This window comes from Staurois parvus, unplaced genomic scaffold (assembly GCF_062004578.1).
Source record: "Staurois parvus isolate SC_StPar_1 unplaced genomic scaffold, SC_StPar_1.0 ptg000423l, whole genome shotgun sequence".
Lineage (NCBI taxonomy): Eukaryota > Metazoa > Chordata > Amphibia > Anura > Ranidae > Staurois > Staurois parvus.
Window position 1 is genome coordinate 3,470,266 of NW_028318219.1, and position 21,728 is coordinate 3,491,993.

Sequence of the window (21,728 nt, forward strand, 5' to 3'; positions counted from 1 at the left end):
TGCACAACACTGAATAAGCATATTCACTGTTAGAGTTATGGAAAATATGGGTGCCAAAGTTTGTCATTTGCATGTAGATTTAAAGTGGTTGTAAAGGCTCAAGGATTTTTACCTTCATGCATTGCTGCACACAGGTTTTTTTTACCTTCATGCACACAGTGCCCCCAACCCCCTCAACTTACCTGAGCCTTATCGCAATCCTGCAATGTGCACGATAGCCTCTGCTGTCCCGGGTCTCTGCCTCCTCATTGGCGGAGACCACATATTCGTTTTCCAAAAAAGGAAAAACCTTTTTTATTCTTTATTTAAATGTATCAATGCGTATTTTCGATTATATTAACTGCAACGCTGTGCAGCTAACCTACAATCAATATCCTAGTGTGAGCTGCAGTTTTTGAAGCCCTTATTGGTGAATATCCATGTGATTGCGTATGGCTTTTTTTTTTTCTCAAATTCAGTTTGTCAGAGAGCACTGTGGATTGTCATTTGTTTTATTGAGCTCATGAGCCAGATAACTACTGGGGACTGACATCCCAATTGTGCACCTTTTCTCCATCGATTGGATCCTTCTGGTTGACCTGTGAAAGAGCTGTTCCATGCGATTTTTGACCTTTTCGTAGTGAGGGACTGGTGGCCAGGTGAGACTGCACCCTTGGGGGACCCAGTAGAGGATTGACTGCACTCATTCACAGCACACTTTGATTTTTTTTTTTTTCTTGTTTTTTTTTTTTTTTTTCAACCTTCGTTCAGTATTTAATTTGCTTTTCTATGGTCTTGGAATGCATCTCTTTTATAGACTTTGAGCACATTTGTATGCTTTCAATGTTCTCCGTTGTTGTGGATAGTGATTATTTTTGCAACATTGACTTTTTTTATTTGATATTGATACTTTGTGTATTTGTGAAATTTGATCACATTATTATATGGTTTATTTGTCATTTATCTGTTAGGCTAGGTTAACATTTTGCTAGGTGGTTGCGGGGCGGGAAATCACAGCTGTTCTCACAACACACCCGTAGCCAGAACATGCTACTCTTTAATTCTTAATGGTACCCTCACGCATCTAAAATGGCAGTGCATGTGCGGTAATCACATTTCGCAAAATGCTCAGGAACTTTTTTTTTTCGTGCTTGAAACTCTGGCACAGCAGCCCATTCAAATGAATAGGATGCTCTGCCCACAAAAGTGGCTCGCATCCGTAGTGTAGTGTCATCCAAGCCTCAGTGACACACACAGCCGTTCACATTCAGATTATTGATTTTAGGTTTTGTTATAAGCACAGCACCTTTTTTTTTATATCTGAGTTTTTTTTTGTATTACATTTTGCAGCCCACATATATATTTTATTCACAGGAAGTTGTCGGCTCACAAGATTTCTGTCAGGATCCACAGATATTTTTTGCACTTATCAAACAGATCATAAAAACATTTCAATTGTATATTTAATGCAGCGGTCACTAAATGGCGGACCACTGTCCATGAACGGCCCCAGCAGCACTGCCGCCCAGACCACCAGCCTACAATGTCAGATCGGCCGCTGAGAAATACGCGTGCCCCGCCCCTTTCAGCTCACTGTCTCTTGCTCCCGTTCCCCGCCTGTACACAAGCGTCCAGCAAGGATCCCGGTACAGCTTCTGTCTGCCCTCCAAGGTAGGGTGTAGTGTTAAAGGGGCACTCTGATGGGTACAACATAGACTGTGCCCATCAGTGTCCCTTGATACAAATGTGCCCCTTATATTATGTTAAGGATCACTCTGACGGCCATATTTTGTTAAAATGTGCCCCCTAACATAAGGGGAACTCTGATGGGCACATACTGTGGAAAGGGGAACTCTGAAGGGGAAATAATGATGGAAAGGGGTACTTTGAGTGTAAGGAGGCACTATGATGGGAATACCTGATGGCAGTGGCAGTGTGATGGGGACAACTGATGTAAAGGGGCACTCTGATGGGAATACATGATGTAAAGTTGCACTCTGATGGCGGCACATAATGTAAGGGGGCACACTGATGGGCACACTCTATTTGTACCTCAGACAGAAGAAAAATTTAGTGTCTGGACATCTTGAATTTTTTAATTCAAGTTCCCTGATTTAAAGGAACAAAAGGGACCAGACAATATATACTGTGTGAATAACCACTTTCCTACCAGGCCAATTCTGACATTTCTCTCCATGTAAAAAATAGATTTTTGCTGGAGAATTTAGAACCCCCTAACAATATAAAAATAGATATTTAATATATTATCCCTAGAGCATAAATTGATGGGTGTTGCAATTTTTTAGGTCACACAGTAGTTGTGCGGCAATTTTTCAAATACAGATTTTTGGGAAAAAATACACTTGAATTTTAGTGAACACAATATCAACATTTTTGTTAAACTATGGTACTTTAATTTATTCATAGGCAACACTACAAAAGCCTTTTAAAGGTTACCAGGTTAGAGTTAAATGGGATATCTTGTGCTAGACTAATTTGGTCTCACTCTAAAGTTTGCGCCAATACCTTACCTTACATTTGTGGTGTGATCCGTTTGTGTATGCGTGCTGGACTAATGCCTGTTTGCTTTTGACCATAAGCATGGTGGGGACTGGGGCACTTCTTCTTTTTTTTTTTTTGTTAATTTTTATTGCTGTCACAAAGAATGTAAACATCCCTTGTAACAGCAATTGGCAATGACAGGTACCCTTTGTAGCATCCTCCTAGTTTAGTTAAGGGGAGCTAGACCCTGATGGCTAGTGGGGAGCTGATTAGCAGCTCAGGCGAGGTAGTCAGAGGGGTCATATTCTGTCAGGGCTGAGAGACTCTGCAGGCCAGCCCCAATGGAGTTTCCCACTGATCTGAGGTTTTTGGAGGAGGTCCTTGGAAGCAGTGGGTGGATCTGAGGAGTGGTTGGCTGAACTTTGGCTGAGGTCCCTCAAATCCCCAACAGGAGGCTTGGCAAGGGGCTGGAATCCCTTAAAGTGTTGGAGCCTGCTCAATAGGAGGAGAGTCGGGTGGAAGGAGAAAAGATGTGTAAGGCTGCCAGGAGACCTAGTGGGATGGGGCCTGGCTGCGAGCCTGGAGCTGGAAAGGAGGAAAACTCAGGACTCACTGGAATCCTAAGAAAGGACTACCTGTATGGCAGAGTAGGAGCAGCCCAGCTGATAGGCCTGGGCCAAACTGGAAATGACAATCTTCATTGCTTCTGGTTTCTGATGTCATTAGGAGGAACACCACCAGTTCCTTTTACTGTGTGCTGGAGCCAGATGCTGCTGGTTGCACACTTGCCAGGCTCCACAGTTGCTTGGGAGAGCCTCTCAAAGACTGCAGGATAAGAGTGGTGGGACCCCCTTCCTCCACCTGCAAAAGTAATCAATTAGCTGCTTGTAGCCTCAACAATGATCCTGGTATAAATGCTTTACCAGGCAGTATGTATATATACGTATGGTGGTAGGGAAGTGGATATATAGATATAGATACACACTGCTCAAAAAGGAACACTTTGAAAACACATCAGATCTCAATAGTAAAAAAATAACATGCTGGATATCTATACTGATATGGACTGGGTAATGTGTTAGGGACATAAGGATGCCCCATCGGTTGATGAAAATTGATCAACCTACAGAGCACTGAATTCAAAGTCAAACCCTGAAAATCAAAGTGAAAAATTGATGCAGCAGGCTGGGCTATTTGGCTGAAATTTCATTGCAGCAACTCAAAATGGTCCTCAGTATGTATGGGCCCCCAAGTGCTTGTATGCATGCCTGACAATGTTGGGACATGCTCCTAATGCTACGATGGATGGTGTCCTGGGGTATTTCCTCCCAGATCTGGAGCAGGGCATCACTGAGCTCCCGGACAGTCTGAGGTGTTATCTGGAGGTGTCTTACGGACCAAAACATGATATCCCAGAGGTGTTCTATTGGATTTAGGTCAGGCAAGTGTGGGGGCAATTCAATGGTATTCCTTCATGCTCAAGAAACTGCCTGCATACTCTCGGCACATGAAGCCGGGCATTGTTGTACACCAGGAGGAACCCAGGACCCACTGCACCAGCGTAGGGTCTGACAGTAAGTCCAAGGATTTCATCCCGATACCTAATGGCAGTCAGGGTGACATTTTGTAGCCTGTAGAGGTCTGTGCACCCCTCCATGGATATGCCTCCCCAGACCATCACTCGCCCACCACAAAAAATGGTCATGCTGAACGATGTTACAGGCAGCAGAACATTCTCCACAGCTTCTCCAGACCCTTTCATGTCTGTCACATGGGCTCAGGGTGAACCTGCTCTTATCTGTGAAAAGCACAGGGCACCGGTGGCAGACCTGCCAATTCTGATGTTCAATGGCAATTGCTAATCGAGCTCTATGGTGCCGGGCAGTGAGCACAGGGCCCACTAGAGGACGTCTGGCCCTCAGGCCGCCCTCATGTCTGTTTCTGATTGGTCAAACATTCACACCAGTGGCCTGCTGGAGGTCATTTTGTAGGGCTCTGGCAGTGCTCATCCTGTTCCTTTTGCACAAAGGAGCAGATACCAGTCCTGCTAATGAGTTAAGGACCTTCTACGGCCCTGTCCAGCTCTCCTAGAGTAACTGCCTGTCTCCTGGAATCTCCACCATGCTCTTGAGACTGTGCTGGGAGATACTGCAAACCTTCTGACAGTGGCACGTATTGATGTGCCATCCTGGAGGAGTTGGACTGCCTGTGCAACCTCTGTAGGGTCCAAGTGTCTCCTCATGCTACCAGTAGTGACACTGACCCTAGCTAAATGGAAAACTAGTGAAAAACCATCAAAGATGAGTAGGAGAAAAAATGTCAGTGGCCTCCACCTGTAAAACCATTCCTGTTTTGGAGATCGTCTCATTGTTGCCCATCTAGTGCACCTGTTAGTTTCAGCTGCTTTGGTGTTAATGACAAAGCAAATCCCTCTATTTAACTGACCAGATCAAGTCCTGGGAGTTTCATTGACTTGATGCTATACTGATTTAAAGAGTGTTCCTTTAATTTTTTTTGGTGTGTGTAATTAATATATAATTTTATTTTTTTTAATATACATTCTGTAAACTTTCAAAAATTAAAATTTACCAAAACCCCTATGTCTTCATTTTCAATCTCTATGGCTTCTGGGCTACATCACTGACCTGTGCAATCCTTGCTATCCACCCGGTCTGTTTGCAGGAGAAGTTTAATCAGTGTGCCGGGAGATTGCATGGAGTGTGCGTCATCACAGAAATTGGACTGAGCACAGCGGTGGTATAGAGGCATGTACTATTGAAATATGCATTACTCTTAACCGGTTTGTGGCAGCTTGTTGCTCCCTTGCATAGTCTGTGGAAGAATCAGCCAGAGCTGTAGGTTCAGAATACATTTTTGGAGCTCAATTACTTACATTATGAACATATAACAGACTTTTATTCTGAATAGTGTCTTAGAGAAGATCTAGAATGTGTTTTCAGTAAGAAGGTATTTTACAGCGGAAGCCAAGGCACCAGAATGAAGACACAGGTCAGCAGAGATGGGACCTGGCATTAAAAACCTTCCATGACAAAAATAAATGATGAAGGTACCATAAAATCTTCATCTAAAATCAGGTCACGTTATCACACGGGTCGTCTTACCATTTCAGAGGATGCAGTCTAGGAGGAGAAATCCAGTTTCATAGTGGTCAACTTATCTGATATAGGGGGACTCAAGTGTGGCCCCAGACATCACTGATTGTACATAATATCCGTTGCATGTAACACTATAAAAATGTCAGACTGCAGATACGGAACAGGAGATGATTAGAAACTAAAGACATGCTACAAAAGATGGCCAGAGACTGCAGAAATGGAACAGGAGCTGGCCAGAGACTCGAGGTATGCCACAAGGGATGGCCTGAGACTGCAGGCATGCTACAAATGTGGTCAGAGACTGCAACCATGGAAAAGAAGATTGTTAAAGTCTACAAAACCTGCAAAAAACAGACTGCAGACATAAAACAATGATTAGAGACAATAGGTATAATATAGAAGATGGTCAGAGACTGTAGACATGGAACAGGAGATGGTTAGCAGCTATGGGCATGCTACAAGAGATGGTCAAACTGTGGGCATGCTATACTGTAGATGTGGTCCGAGACTATAGATCCTATATGGAACAGGAGAAGGTTAGAGGCTACAAATGTGCTACCAGAGATGGTCAGAGACTGCAGACATAGAACAGGTGAAGATTAGAAACTAAGGATGTCCTTACAAGAGATGGTCGGTGACTGCAGAAATGGCTAGAGACTTTTGTGTGCCGCAAAAGATGGTCAGAGACTGCAGGCATGCTACAAGAGATAATCAAGGACTGCAGAGATGGAATATGAGATTGTTGGAGACTACAAGCATGCTAAGAGATGGTCAGAGACTGCAGACATGGACCAGCAGGTGTATTACAGCATTCCTTACAGGTGCGTTACAGCAATCCCAATAGGTGTGTTCCAGCATCTCCAGCAGGTGTTTCAGCGTCCCCAAGTAGGTGAGTTACAGCATTGCCAGCATGTGTGCCCTGCCACCACCAGCAGGTGGGTTCCAGCATCCTCAGCAGGTGGGCTCTAGCATCCCAAGCAGGTGGGTTGCAGTATCCCCACCAGGTGTACGCCAGCATCCTGGGCATGGCGTTCCATTATTGCCAGCAGGTGTGCTCCTCCTGTGTTTTAAAATATTCATTGCAGGTGTGTTCCAGCATCCCCAGCAAATGTGTTTATTGCACCATCAGCAGGTGTGTTCCATTTGACTATGATCAAGTGACAAAGTAAGAAGGATACTCAAGCATCCCATGCAGGTATGTTTCAGAATCCTCAGCAGGTTGGTTCTGACATATCCAGCAGGTGTATTAAAGCATTCTAAGCTGGTGTGTTCCAGCATTATCAGCAGATGTGCTCCAGAATCCACAACAGATGTTGCAGCACCATCAGCAGATTTGTTCCACCGTTACCAGATTATAATCAAAAGTAAGGAGTGCTCCAGCATCCCCAGCAGATACTGTATGTTCCAGCAGGTTGGCTCTGACATACCCAACAGGTGTGTTCCGTCATTAACAGCAGGTGTTAGATTCCTAGCAGGTGTGTTCTAGAATCCCCAGCAGATATGTTCCAGCATCATTAGCAGGTTGGTTTTGACTGTCATGGTCAGGTTCAAAGACAAGTAGTTATAGCAGTGGTTATCTAGCTCCCACTGACCAGCTAGATAATACAAGCAAGTCACCCTGGCAGAAGACACATTCTTACTTGAGGTGCCAGATCTAAACACTAACCAGTATTCACCAGAACTCCTGATAGTGGAGATGGGTTTTGCTGTGTGTTAGTACCAGGTCACTATCGTCATAATCACCGCACTGGGAGGTGAGCAAGCCGGGGTCTATGAGCAGATAACGCAGGTAGGGATTGTGACAGGAGTGACTTTTGGGGGTGGGGGGAACCCCTGTATCTTCCCTAATTCTTATGTTTGACCCACCCTGTGCCTGTTAATGGGTACAGGGTGGGAATGTCTTAGTATTGTGTATTGGTGTGGGGATTGTCCTTTGTTCTCTGCCATGTGTTGTTTCCCATTGTTCTGTCTTGGTTGGGTGGGGGGTGTTTCCTGTAGTCCTTCCCACTGATGGGGCGTGCTGATGTGTTTCCTGTTCCTGGTTGTTTCCCCGCCCTGTGTATATATCTTGTGTTTTGTGTAAAAATGTCCTGTCCGGTGCTGCCTTATTTCCTGCATGATCAGCGGTGGTGTCCGGGGATTTTGTGTTCGGACAGGGAAGCTGGAGTATAACGGAAATACCCTAGTGCAGTCGGGGTCCGGTTCCGTTACAGGGATCAAGTAGGAGCATAGTCCTTCAATAAGCCAAAGGTCTGTAACAAGTGGTTTCCGGTTGGGATCAAGCAGATACATAGTCGAGGAACAAGCCAGGGTCGTTAACTAGTAGTTGGGATATGGATAGTAGCAGGAGAGACCAGCGCAAAATATTGGCTGGAGAAGAGCACAATAATATGGCAAAGGCATTGCCTAAATAGGAAGTTCATAGGAGGAGCAAGGAGTTCAAGGTTCACTAGAAACAAGGTACAAGGCAAGATTATCCAAAGGACCAAACAGGTTGCTGCTCAGCATCTCAGTTGGCTCCGTAAGAAGAGCTACTGCTGGAAGTAGCGGAAGTTGTGGGTTCAGGCCCTGGTCCTGACACTACATATCCAACGTGTGTTAGAGCATTCCTAGCAAGTGGGTCCCAGCATCCCCGAATTACAAAAGGGTGTGAAATAGGCTGCTGCTAGATCAAAAACTGAACTGGTCAACAGCTAGACTGTGCTTCTTGTAGGCATCTCAAGATTTCAATTTCAGTTTTTGACTGGAGTGTGCCATTTTTCTAATATGGGATCACTTGCCCGTAACAATCATTTTACAACTGAATTCCTAACATTATGAAAATATTACATTACTACAAGATCATTCCAGTCATTAATCTCAATTCTATACAGAGTGCTGCTATGAAGAATGTGTATTATTCAGTGAAACAGTTTCATTTCATTTAAACTATTATTCATCTCCTTTTGATTCTTCTATTAGAATTAACGATGAACATGTTTTTTGCTTTTTTAAAAACATTTACCAACAAGTTTGCATTAAACACTATTTGCTAAATTGCTGACAATTCTTTTCGTGGTGGTTTTTTTTTTTTTTTTTTTTTCTTCACCTAACCCAGCTAATCCGATAATCTGCTTTTCTATGATTCTGTTTAAGTGCCGTACACGTGAGAATTACGGTAGGAAACTGCTGCTATTCTTAAAGCGTATCTAAATCCAAGAAAAAAAAAATGTAATACATTGTTGCCTACCAGTTCTTAGATGTGGTGGCTGCATTCATTTTTCTTTTTCTGGCTTTTTTTTTTTTCCCCCTTTACTGTCACCTGGATGATCCTGCCTGTAATACACTTCCTGTCCTAGGGTGACCATACTTACTCACTGTTCTGTGTACATGGTGAAGCAGTCTTGTCCCCCTAGAACAGGAAATGTATTAGGACTACAGCACACGCTTTCTCTCTATAAAATTAAAGGGAATAGTTCTGTAGTCCTAACACACATCCTGTCCTAGAGACACAGCACTTACCTACTATACTGTATGGAGAAGCAGAGATGTGACCCTACAACTGAAGTTGTATCCAGACTCTCCATAAATGAGGGGGGAGGGGGGGGGGTTCTGTAGCTCACATAGATGAATTCGGCAGGGTTGATGACACTGCTTGGGAAAACCACTACAGAGAGCACGGGAATTTATGAAAGCACAAGATTTCAGGCAGGATAATGAAGTATTTTTGGACAGATATAACAAAACACTTTCATTGGGATATTTCACAGGCAAAAAAAGTAAATCGAAGAAGCTCTTTATTAAGGTTTACATACCCGTTAAAGATAAACTGCTGTTTCAGATGTCACTTTATGCAATGACCTACTTCCTTAGACCTGTCCAGGCAATATGGTCACCTGCTGACTCGGCACCATCCACAGGCAGCTTCACTCTTCAGTGAGATACAGGAGTTGAATACAATGCAAATGTACTTCAGATAACTGCAGTACAGAGATTATTTTTCCAGTTTAAGGCTAGGTTCACACCTATGCAGTTTGCATTTTGATCCATTTCTTCAGTGCTTTTTTGTGATGTGTTTTTTTCCATGCGTTTTTAGACTTTTTTTATGCGTTTTGCAGATGGTTTTTTTCTTGCTAGGCAAAAGACATCGAAAGCGCACTACATGCTTTTCTGCAGCATTTCCATTGAAGTCTATAGAACCAAAAACACAACTTTGTGTTTGTTTTTTAAAAAGAAGTCCCTGACCCTTTCCAAAAACACACATGATGAAATTGCGGAGATGTGAACGTGTCCCATAGGAAATCATGTTGCATGGACTGCAGTGCGTTTTCTGCAAAACACTTCAGAAAATGCCTAGACTTACGAAGTGCAAGAGGACAATGATTTCCTGAGCGCTGTCTCTGCAAAGAACTATCACTGACTGAGGGAACATGGAAAAAGTGGGAGGGTCTAGCTAGGACTAAACTAACTAGCAGTGGAGGCGTAACTAGGACCTTCAGGACCCCGGTGCAAGAAACCAGGAAGGGCCCCATGGCCAGGACCTTTCTCATGTATCTCTGGGCCCTTTAGTCCCATCAGGGGACCCTTTTTATTATGGTGCCACAGCAAGCCCCCTTTTCTGCCATCTTGGGGACCTCCCCAGGGTGGTGAAACATCAGGGTCCAGCCTTTGCAACACTGGAAGTTACACCACTGATGTCAGTTTTTTTTATTTTGTAACTTTTTCATATCTTTTTTTTTTTTTTTTTTTTTTTTTTTTCTCAATTTTTTTTTTTATTCAAAATTTTTAGGACCCCCATTAGGGGTCTGAGACCTTCTGATGTTTCAACTTTGAGACAGAAAAAGGAGATTGAGGACAATCTCCATCTCTGTTGCCTCAGCAGTACAGAATGAACAGGAATAGCTCTGTACGGAGCTTCCCATTAATTCATAAGCTGAAGCATAGTAAACCGTTTACTATGCCTCAGTCATTCATATAAAAATGAATTGGCAGTGATCAATACTAATCACTGACTCATTTTTTAAGACAAGGAAGGGGAGGGTAAATGACACATTTACCAATCACCCCCCCCCCCCCTGCTCTTTTTCCTGACCTCCTGCATCAGGTGGTGTGAAATGGGAGGGGGTAATTGTTAGTGCTGTGGGTGTGTAAAGGGGGGCCAAGAGACAGCATAGGGGGCCAGGAGAGAACACAGGGGCCTGGGTCAACAGGACGGGGTTAGGGAGGTGTCAGAGGCAGCATGTAGAGGAACTCCATGAAGCCACTGAATGCCCGCTACTCTACCTCTCCCTCTCACAGGCATTCAGTGGCTGCATGGAGGAATTGATTCCTCTACATGCCACCACCCCCGCTGCCCTTCCTATCCAGTTGAACAGAGGGCTGCACAGGCCCTCTGGACCATGGGGCTCAATCACAATCCTTTATGTACACCCCTTATGACCATTGCAGGCTACGGACCCTTCATTGGTCTTGACTAAGTCAGGACTTTTAACCACCGGAGTATGGGTGGAAAACGCTGCAAGGACTGGTGTAGCAGCATGGAGGAGGCAGGTTTGGGTAAGTAGATCTTCTTCTTTTCTATGTCCCCTAGACCTAAACAAGCAATCAACCCTCCACAGTGCAGGAGCAGACCCACTAATGTGTATATATATCTTTTTTTTTTTTTTTTTTTTTTTTTAAAGTGGTTGTACACCCTTTACATAAACCCAGTGAAGTGACTGGCCTCAAGTGATACACAGATGAAACGACAAGATGAAACAAATCCTCCTACATAAGTTGTACCTTTATCTGATGCCCTCTTTTCTCTACAGTTGTTTAAAGTGCTGAATTTTATACAGCTCGTCCGAGTTTTCAGAAAGCAGTGGGCAAAGATCTGCAATTTTGCTCTACAAATCTCGGTGAGAATATCACTGATTGGAGGAAAGGGAGACACCCCCCCTTTCATAGCAGAGGAACGAGACTGCAGACAAAAGTGACACTTAGTGCTCTGGATTGAGACAAGCACACACTATAGAGTGATATGATTTGTTCAGATTTCGTGTCTGAGGTTTACAACCACTTTAATTTTTCCTGGAGTTTGGCTTTAAGGAACCCACAGGGTTTCCCACCATAACGTATGGATATCTCGTCTTGCATTGTTGCACATCACCATGTGTTCTATTTTTGAAGGATTTGACTTGAATGGTAAATTTGAAGGTCAACACATTTAAATGCAGCATGAGGCATCTTCTTCCATAGCACTGCAAAACAGCACATTGATTGGAACACATTCGGTTGCAAACAATGGATTTTCTGATCTCCATGTATATTGTTTTTGCTTTGAAACGCAGCAAAATGCAGGACAAAGCATCTGGTGGAAACGGGCCCTTAGACATGGCATGATAGTTTTGTGTCCATTGAGTACCTGCAGATAATGCCAGCCAGGCCTTGGGGGAGGGGGAAATGTAATCAGACAAGGTTGTCATATCTGGTCCCCCCGATAAGCCAGTGCCAGGGTTATCTGTGTCTCCCTCTTCTCCATGGGCTTTAATATGAACTAATTACAGATGCAATCATTTTGTGCTTGGACCACATTGGAAGGTGCAGGTGCCTACATGCCTGTCCCACCATAATGATGGCCTTAGGTTTATTTATCTACACTTAGAATAATGTCCACACTATCAGTCATCTCTATACATTTTTCTGAATTGTGATAGAGAATGTATGATAGCGGGGTCTATACTAAATGTTTGCATAGCGTGCCATATGACTACCTACTCTGCTACCCCCTCCAGTAAGCACTTTCATAGTCCTGGATCAGTATTGGGTTTCAGTGCCCAGGGCAAGGATGTAGAACTGCACCACCTTCTCCACTGTTAATGCATGCCATAGATTGGGTTTACTGCCCTGTGTCCATTCGTTGCTCCTCCTGCCCACTCCTTGTCTCAGCATTGGTATGGATTGAAATTACTGCATACAGAACAAGAGGACCTGTAATGTGTGTTTTCCACACTAGCCTAATAAAAACCCTCATACTGTGCGAGTGGTTTGTGTCCAAACAGGAATGTTTTCAAGGACAAAACAGCCATGAATACGTCTTTCAGAACTGTCCTGTCAATGGAAATCAATGAAAGTTGGCCACAATGGCCGCCATAAACGTCTTACTGAACAGTACATCAGACATGCCCTCCTGTGGATCCATATACAGAGATTCCAGAGCGATGGGCCAGAACAGCACAGTGAGCACCAGACAGCAATTCAATACCCTGGTGTCTGCCCATTCCAAGTACGACTGATGGGGTCAATATGAGACAAGGCCTAACTAATATGGTATCTGTTCTTGGATTGATGATCTCTTATTTCCATTGCATGGTGCTGATCGATATACCTGTACATGGCCATGAGCTGATGGAATGTAGGTGGTCAAGAACCAGTTTGCTCTTATCTGTGGATCCTTTTATCTCGGCAGGTGATGCTGTGAAATTCCATGGATGAACTGGTAAGGGGGTCCAAACCAGTCCACCAGAAGGAGGGTGACCACCTATTTTTGTCCTACAGTGAGCAGGTAGGTGCCAACTCTGACACCCATTCCTGGGCATTTTGAGTGCCAAAGATCCCTGCTCATAATCATGGGCTGTACAAACAAATGGCAACCGCCCCCAGATATAACTAACCTTTGCAGCAATGGAAGGGCAAAGCACATCAAAACAAACAATTCCCAGCTCACTTACCAGCTAGCCTGCAACAAACCAAATTGATTTTGTCTAACAGTTCACATTAAAAACAAGGGTTTTAGTCACACATTTGCAAACATATTTGTAAGCCGCATGGACCACGTCAAGGTACCTCAGTGTACTGCAGTCCCAACTCTATCATTTTGAGTTTCCCAAGTTGGAGCACATAGCAGTGGTTAGATTAGGGTAGGTTTGCCTGGAGAGGGTCCACTCCCCCTTAACCATCCCCTTCATGACCAAGGCATTTTTGCTATTCAGCACTGTGCTACTTTAACTGGCAATTGCACGGTCATGCAATACTGTACATTTATTTTTTTTAAATCTTTACTCACATCAGGCTTTCATTTGATGGTATTTGATCACTATTGTTTTGGTTTTGTTTTGGGTTTTGTTTTTTTTTTGGTTTTTTTTTGCAATATAAATACATTTTTGGGGAACAGAAAATATTTTCCACTTTCTGTTACTTTCTGTTATAAAACATATACAATAAAATCATATTTTGACATAAATATAGGCCAAAATGTATTATGCTGCATGTCTTTGGTACAAAAAAAAATCCCAATCAGTGTACATTGGTTTGCTTGAAAATTAGTGTCTACAAACTATGGAGAATATATATGTGTATGTGTGAACATTGATCAGTCCTGATGTGCTGACTGCCTATATCATTTCTTGAGGCCCTAAAATTCCAGGACAGTGCAAATACCCCCAAGTGGCCCCTTTTTTGGAAAGTAAATGGTCTGAGCCATTTAGTAAGATTCACGTGGTTTTTTTAAGTTGCCGGGTTTATTTTATTTTTTTTAATTAATACAATGAAAAAATGTTTTGTTTTCGCAATTGTTTTTTACACTAGTGTAGTACAGAATCAAAATATGATTGGTGTTTGCAGTGATCAGGTACACTGACTGGTGACAGTATGTTAAAAATAAATAAAAAAGTTTTTGTTTTTTTGTTTTTTTCCCCCCCTCCACTGTGTCCAGTGGATAGAGGTAGCAGGAAGGGCACTGCGTGTAGTCTGGGTGACGTACTTGTATGTGATCCAGCCTACCCATGCTACCCGGCCACAGTAAAAGTACTATGAGCAATTAGCAAATGTTTAAAGGTAAAGGGATGCATGGGACACCCAGCAAGGGCACAATGGCAGCTGAAGGTATCCAGTGCATCCCCTCACCAATCCATCACCTAGACAAACGGCAACCACCCCAGCCTATAACTAGCCTGTGCAGCAATGAGCACATGGAAGGGCAACAAACCTCAAACACAAGCAAAAAATCTCAGCTCACTTACCCTGTACCTTTTCTAAGGAGTGGGTTAGGTCCAGGTAAACCTGCCCTTAATTTATTCACTGCTATACGTGCACCAACTTGGGAGACTCATTGAAGGCTTCCAGATTTCAACAAGCCCCCCCCCCCTCCCCCATGTTGAGGGCTTGTGGCGCAGTATGGTTCAGTGGGGAGGCACTCACTCATCCCCCCCCCCCCTTTCCTGGCCTGTCAGGCAGCTTGCTCAGATAAGGCTTTGATTTGGACTTTTTTTTGGGGGGGGGAGGGGGTTGCCTTTTATATTTTGACCTGCGGTTCCCCTTAAATTCCATACCAGACCAGAAGGGTTTGAACCTCCAGATAACTTTTGTGTGAACTTTGATTCCAAATGAAATGGGCCACACTTGTCTAATCATTGGTCACCAGGACTTACAGGGCACGGGGACTTTGGTAGAGGGTACCCCCTCCTTTTTTTTTTTTTTTTTCTTTAAGAATCCCTCTTGAAGCACCCACCAAATTCAAGATTGCATGTGGGCTGGTATCAACACAATAGGGAGGCTTTAACTTGCTGTCACCCTGCCAGTGAGATAGCAGACAGCGTTCCTGATTATTTCTGAAGCGGAAGGGGGTATGATATTTTTTAATGGCTACAAATTAAAGCATCCCCTTGACTTCCCATGCTCCAGCCCATTCACTTTTATTTTTTCATACTTTTCCTAAACTTCTTCCTTCTTATTTCTCCTTCTTCTTCCTCACTCTTCTTTCTCCTTCTTCCTCCTTCTTTCTCCTTCTTCCTCCTTCTTCTTCTTTCTCCCTCTTCTTCTTCTTCTCCTTCTTTCTCCTTCTTTCTCCTTTTTTTTTTTTTCCCCCTTTTATCTGAATCCACCATTGCCAGATTTGCTGCAATTACAGTCAGGTCCATAAATATTGGGACGTCGACACAATTCTACCATTTTTGGCTCTATACACCACCACAATGGATTTGAAATGAAACAAACAAGATGTGCTTTAACTGCAGACTGTCAGCTTTAATTTGAGGGTCTTTACATCCAAATCAGGTGAACGGTGTAGGAATTACAACTGTTTGCATATGTGCCTCCCACTTGTTAAGGGACCAAAAGTAATGGGACAATTGGCTTCTCAGCTGTTCCATGGCCAGGTGTGTGTTATTCCTTTATTATCCCAATTACAACGAGCAGATAAAAGGTCCAGAGTTCATTTCAAGTGTGCTATTTGCTTTTGGAAACTGTTGCTGTCAACTCTCAAGATGAGATCCAAAGAGCTGTCACTATCAGTGAAGCAAGCCATCATTAGGCTGAAAAAACAAAACAAACCCATCAGAGAGATAGCAAAAACATTAGGCGTGGCCAAAACAACTGTTTGGAACATTCTCAAAAAGAAGGAACGCACCGGTGAGCTCAGCAACACCAAAAGACCCGGAAGACCACGGAAAACAACTGTCGTGGATGATCGAAGAATTCTTTCCCTGGTGAAGAAAACACCCTTCATAACAGTTGGCCAGATCACTAACACTCTCCAGGAGGTAGGTGTATGTGTGTCAAAGTCAACAATCAAGAGAAGACTTCACCAGAGTGAATACAGAGGGTTCACCACAAGATGGAAACCATTGGTGAGCCTCATAAACAGGAAGGCCAGATTAGAGTTTGCCAAACGACATCTAAAAAAGCCTTCACAGTTCTGGAACAACATCCTATGGACAGATGAGACCGAGATCAACTTGTACCAGAGTGATGGGAAGAGAAGAGTATGGAGAAGGAAAGGAACTGCTCATGATCCTAAGCATACCACCTTATCAGTGAAGCATGGTGGTGGTAGTGTCATGGCGTGGGCATGTATGGCTGCCAATGGAACTGGTTCTCTTGCATTTATTGATGATGTGACTGCTGACAAAAGCAGCAGGATGAAATCTGAAGTGTTTCAGGCAATATTATCTGCTCATATTCAGCCAAATGCTTCACAACTCATTGGACGCCGCTTCACAGTGCAGATGGACAATGACCCAAAGCATACTGCAAAAGCAACCGAAGAGTTTTTTAAGGGAAAGAAGTGGAATGTTATGCAATCGCCAAGTCAATCACCTGACCTGAATCCGATTGAGCATGCATTTCACTTGCTGAAGACAAAACTGAAGGGAAAATGCCCCAAGAACAAGCAGGAACTGAAGACAGTTGCAGTAGAGGCCTGGCAGAGCATCGCCAGGGATGAAACCCAGCGTCTGGTGATGTCTATGCGTTCCAGACTTCAGGCTGTAATTGACTGCAAAGGATTTGCAACCAAGTATTAAAAAGTGAAAGTTTGATTTATGATTATTATTCTGTCCCATTACTTTTGGTTCCTTAACAAGTGGGAGGCACATATGCAAACTGTTGTAATTCCTACACCGTTCACCTGATTTGGATGTAAATACCCTCAAATTAAAGCTGACAGTCTGCAGTTAAGGCACATCTTGTTTGTTTCATTTTAAATCCATAGTGGTGGTGTATAGAGCCAAAAATTTTAGAATTGTCGATGTCCCAATATTTATGGACCTGACTGTACCTTAATTCCAGAGACTTTTTAAAACAAATAACAAACAATTTTTCTACAATATTCAAATTTAACCCCTGCAGTAATACTTGTCTGCCAGTAGATGTCCTCAATCTAATGGCCTGCATCATTCAACCCACTTCCTCTGAGTCCAGGTCACCCTGGATCTACCCCCAGACTGTAACTGGACAGTGAAAGGAGAAGCCGCACAGTGATGGGCTCACCTCTTTGTCGCTCTGCTCTCTCCACCTATCTGCATGCTTCTTGTTAGCACATGAAATGGTTGGCTCTGTGTATTGCTTCTTCCTCTCACATTCTAGCCCTGCTGGGACCTCAAGAAGCTGATACCAGGTCAAATTTAGGTACTTGCACTGCTTATATTTAAGAGATACATTTGCTGATTCATTAATGATTACAGAGCTGTATTAATTTGCATCTTTTATATCTGCCTGGAGTTCAGCTTTAAAGCATTTAAATTGAGTGAGGCATGAGGCCCCAGATGTTTTACAGCCGATAAAGGCTAGACCTCTTCATGTAATTTTGTAGCTGAATACTTCATAAAATATTTTATACAGCTTTTCTCAAAGGGCGAACATTGTAAGTTGCTGTTTTTACTGTAATGTTAATTGTCATGTGCTGTTATCTTTTTCTGGAATGATGTTTGGCCGAATTGCCTACTGGCATTGTATACCTCTTAGGAGCTTAAATAGCTTGATTTCCATTCTGGAGATCCTGGAAATGCCATTTCTCCATTTCTCATTCCTTCTACTGAAAAAAAGGTGTATTTTCCTCTGATAATAATTCCTCTTTCCCATAATGTAAAATAACCAGAAAAACTAGTCTTCTCAGCAATGGTCATATGAGGGGAAACCGCAAACACCAGTCAGAGATTAAAGGAAAAGTCTCACCCAATTACTAAAATCTCATTTAAAGTGGTTTTAAACCCAAAAAACTTATTATATTTCTGCTTAGAAATTCTTAGATTTAATGGCTAAATTTGTTTTCTTCTATTTTCATCTAGTGATCCAGCGAGCACATCTGGTGTTTTTCAAAAGCACAAGCTCTCCTGCAGAATGTATCGGTGTACACAGCGGGGACAATCCATTTAACACTGGCAGGGGTGTATACAATGATCCACTTTTATTTATTCATGGAAAAACCTTTTTCCCCAAAAATAAAAAATGTTCTTTTGTAACTGATTCTAAAGTTTGAACTGGAGTTTGGCTTCAATTTGTTAGTTTATTTAAATCTGCTAATACATTTAACACTACCTTCTACCTCAGACTGATAATGCTGCTGTCTACTGTTCCCCCTGTGCTCCTTCATCCAGAGTGGGGGCTCTCTAATACAGGAGGTGTCACTGGCGAGATCACAGGTGAAAACAAAGAGAAAAAGAAAAGCACAGTGGCTAAATGGCTAGTACTTCCACTTGGCAGTACTAGGGTCATTGGTTCAAATCCCAACCACAGCCAGGGCTGTGGATAAGTGGGTACTGCCGGTCCTCCTGTACGGGGACCAGGCCTGAAGGGGGGCCCAGGCAGCTGGGTGAATCAGATGTGGGAAGGATGAATGGGGCAATTACTGGAACCAATCCCCTTTTGGCTCTCTGCAGCAGCTGAAAGCTGGGTTTTGCTCCTCTCCCAGCTTTCAGCTGCTGCAGAGAGAAACATACAGGGGATCAGTTCCAGTAATTTACCAGCCTCTTCCATTCTTGAATGAACACAATGAGTGATCTGTAACGATTGCTCACTGTGTTCAATCATAACTGAAGCATCGTAAACTGTGTGGGTGTTTTTTTTTTTTTGTTTTTTTGTTTTTTTGTGAGCATGGGGGGGTCCTGTTAGGTTGGCTGTAAGGGACCCCGTTGTTTCTAACAGCAGCCTTGACCACGGCACCACCTGCCTGGAGTTTGCATGTTCTCCCTGTGCCTGTGTGGGTTTCCTCTGGGTACTCCAGTTTCCTCCCACACTCCAAAAACATGCTGGTAGGTTAATTGGCTTCTGTCTAAATTGGCCCTAGTATGTGTATGTATGAATGTACCGTATTTTCCGGCGTATAAGACGACTTTTTACCCCTTGAAAATCTTCTCAAAAGTCGGGGGTCATCTTATACGCCGCTTTACGGCATACTGACACTTTTTAGGGGGGCGGCGCCGCCCCCCCCTTCCAACGGAAGGGACACTAAGTACAGGGGTGGGCAGGGGCTGCTGTTTCTTACCTGGCTCCGGTCCCACAACGATCCGGTTCAGGAAGCGGCTGCTCCTTCAGTTCGGCCACTGTATGTTCGCACGGCTGCTCGGCTCCGCCTCTTCACCGGTGATTGGCCGCCAGAACTGTAGCTCAGGAAAGGCACACAGGCGGCCAATCACCGGCGAGGGGGCGGAGCCGAGCGGCCCCGCGAAAATCGAGTGAAGGAGCGGCAGGTAAGTGTGCAGTGTAGAGGTGCTGCTGCAACCACATATGCTGGCTGCAGCAGCACCATACGAGAACAGGGGTCAGTAAGTGTAATTGGTGTCAGTGGGAGGAATAGTGCCCCATCATTGGTGTCACTGATACCAATGATGGAGCACTATTTCTCCCACTGACACTAATGATGGGGCATTATTCCTCCCACTGGCACCAACGATGGGGCACTATTCCTCCCCCCCACTGACCCAAATGATGGGGCACTATTCCTCCCCCCACAGACACCAATGATGGGACACTATTCCTCCCACTGACACCAATGATGGGACACTATTCCTCCCACTGACACCAATGATGGGACACTATTCCTCCCACTGACACCAATGATGGGACACTATTCCTCCCACTGACACCAATGATGGGGCACTATTCCTCCCACTGATACCAAAGATGGGGCACGATTCCTCCCACTGATACCAATGATGGGGCATGATTCCTCCCACTGACACCAATGATGGGGTGCTATTCCTCTCACTGACACCAATGATGGGACACTATTCTTCCCACTGATACCAATAATGGGGCACTATTCCTCCCACTGATACCAATGATGGGGCACTATTCCTCCCACTGACACCAATGATGGGGCACTATTCCTCCCACTGACACCAATGATGGGGCACTATTCCTCCCACTGACACCAATGATGGGGCACTATTCCTCCCACTGACACCAATGATGGGGCACTATTCCTCCCACTGACACCAATGATGGAGCACTATTCCTCCCACTGACACCAATGATGGAGCACTATTCCTCCCACTGACACCAATGATGGGACACTATTCCTCCCACTGACACCGATGATGGGGCACTATTCCTCCCACTGGTGTGCATTGGAAGAGGGGTAGTCTTATACGGCGAGTATAGAACAAGCACTACATTTTAGCAGGAAAAGTAGGGGGTCGTCTTATACGCCGGAAAATACTGTAAGTTAGGGATCTTAGATTGTACACCCCTTGAGGGTTAGGGAGTGATGTGAATGTACAATATATATGTAAAGTGCTGCGTAAATTGCCGGCGCTATAGAAGTACCTGAAATAAATGAAAGAAAAGAAAACTAATGCAGCTACCACATCTAATGATTGGTAAGCTGCAATATATTACCATTTTTTAGTTTGGGGTTTAATACCGCTTTAAACTTTTACATATTAATATATAATTTCATAAGTAATTTTCATTTTAAACAATATAATACTTGGTGGTCCTGCTGCAAAGGTGCTTGCTTAGACACTCCTACAACGTGACAACACTGTCCCCATCTTCCATCTGTGCCTTGTATTGTTACCCCCTCTCACTGGTCTTCAAGTGGGAACTGCAAGTGGCCATTTCAATTTCAAATCAATTGATCCATAATCTTTTATTGCTGATAAAAATGTGAAAAAGGAAGATAAATGATATTCAATGCATTTCGAGGACCAAAAATCCCTGTTTTTATCAGGGCTTGTGCAAAGTAAGAAGGTTTCCTATCCAACTCTTTCAAAAAACTCCTTGACATCTTTTCTGTTAGGAGCAAAGAACAAACTCGATGGACCTGTATTGAAGACACTAGTATCCCCATTACACATCAATTAGGAAGTACTGTTACTTTGTTCAAGCCCTGATGAAGTTGGATTTTTTTTTCCCCCCAAAACATGTTGGCATCAACTATCTTTTGTCACATTGTGATCAGTCATAAAGGATTATGGACACTTAAGACAATCATTTTGGCACTCTACAATGTATTTGTTGGTTTCACATGGATTTCTCAATTCAGGTGGTCCCCAACTTTGTTGCCTTGTTGTTGAGCTACCAAGGTCAGTCTCCAAAATCCAACTGCCATCTCTTATCCACTTTATCTTGGAGTGGCCATTTCAACACACAGTATGCAGGCATAGTGCACTGTTCATCAAGAAATCTGTCATAAAGGCTCACTCACACTAGCTGTTGGGGGGCAGTAAAACCCTGTGAGCTGTGTTTTTTTGTTTTTTTTAACCCCTCAGTCAGTGTCATTACTGGTAGAATGAGGTGATTCCTGAACCCTACAGAGGTGGCACAGGCAGTCCAACTCCTCCAGGATGGCACATCAATACGTGCCATTGCCAGAAGGTTTGCTGTGTCCCCCAGCACAGTTTCAAGAGCATGGAGGAGATTCCGGGAGATAGTCAGTTACTCTAGGAGAGCTGG

At 43.8% G+C, this 21,728-nt stretch overlaps 1 long non-coding RNA gene across 1 annotated transcript; it reads left to right on the plus strand.

Moving 5' to 3' along the window:
- The first annotated feature begins 523 nt into the window (after positions 1-523).
- On the plus strand, positions 524-18,310 carry LOC149454576 (uncharacterized). Its single transcript, XR_016314189.1, has 3 exons — positions 524-638; positions 13,024-13,119; positions 18,119-18,310. It is a non-coding gene; the product is annotated as an uncharacterized LOC149454576 (long non-coding RNA).
- Positions 18,311-21,728: the final 3,418 nt, after the last annotated feature.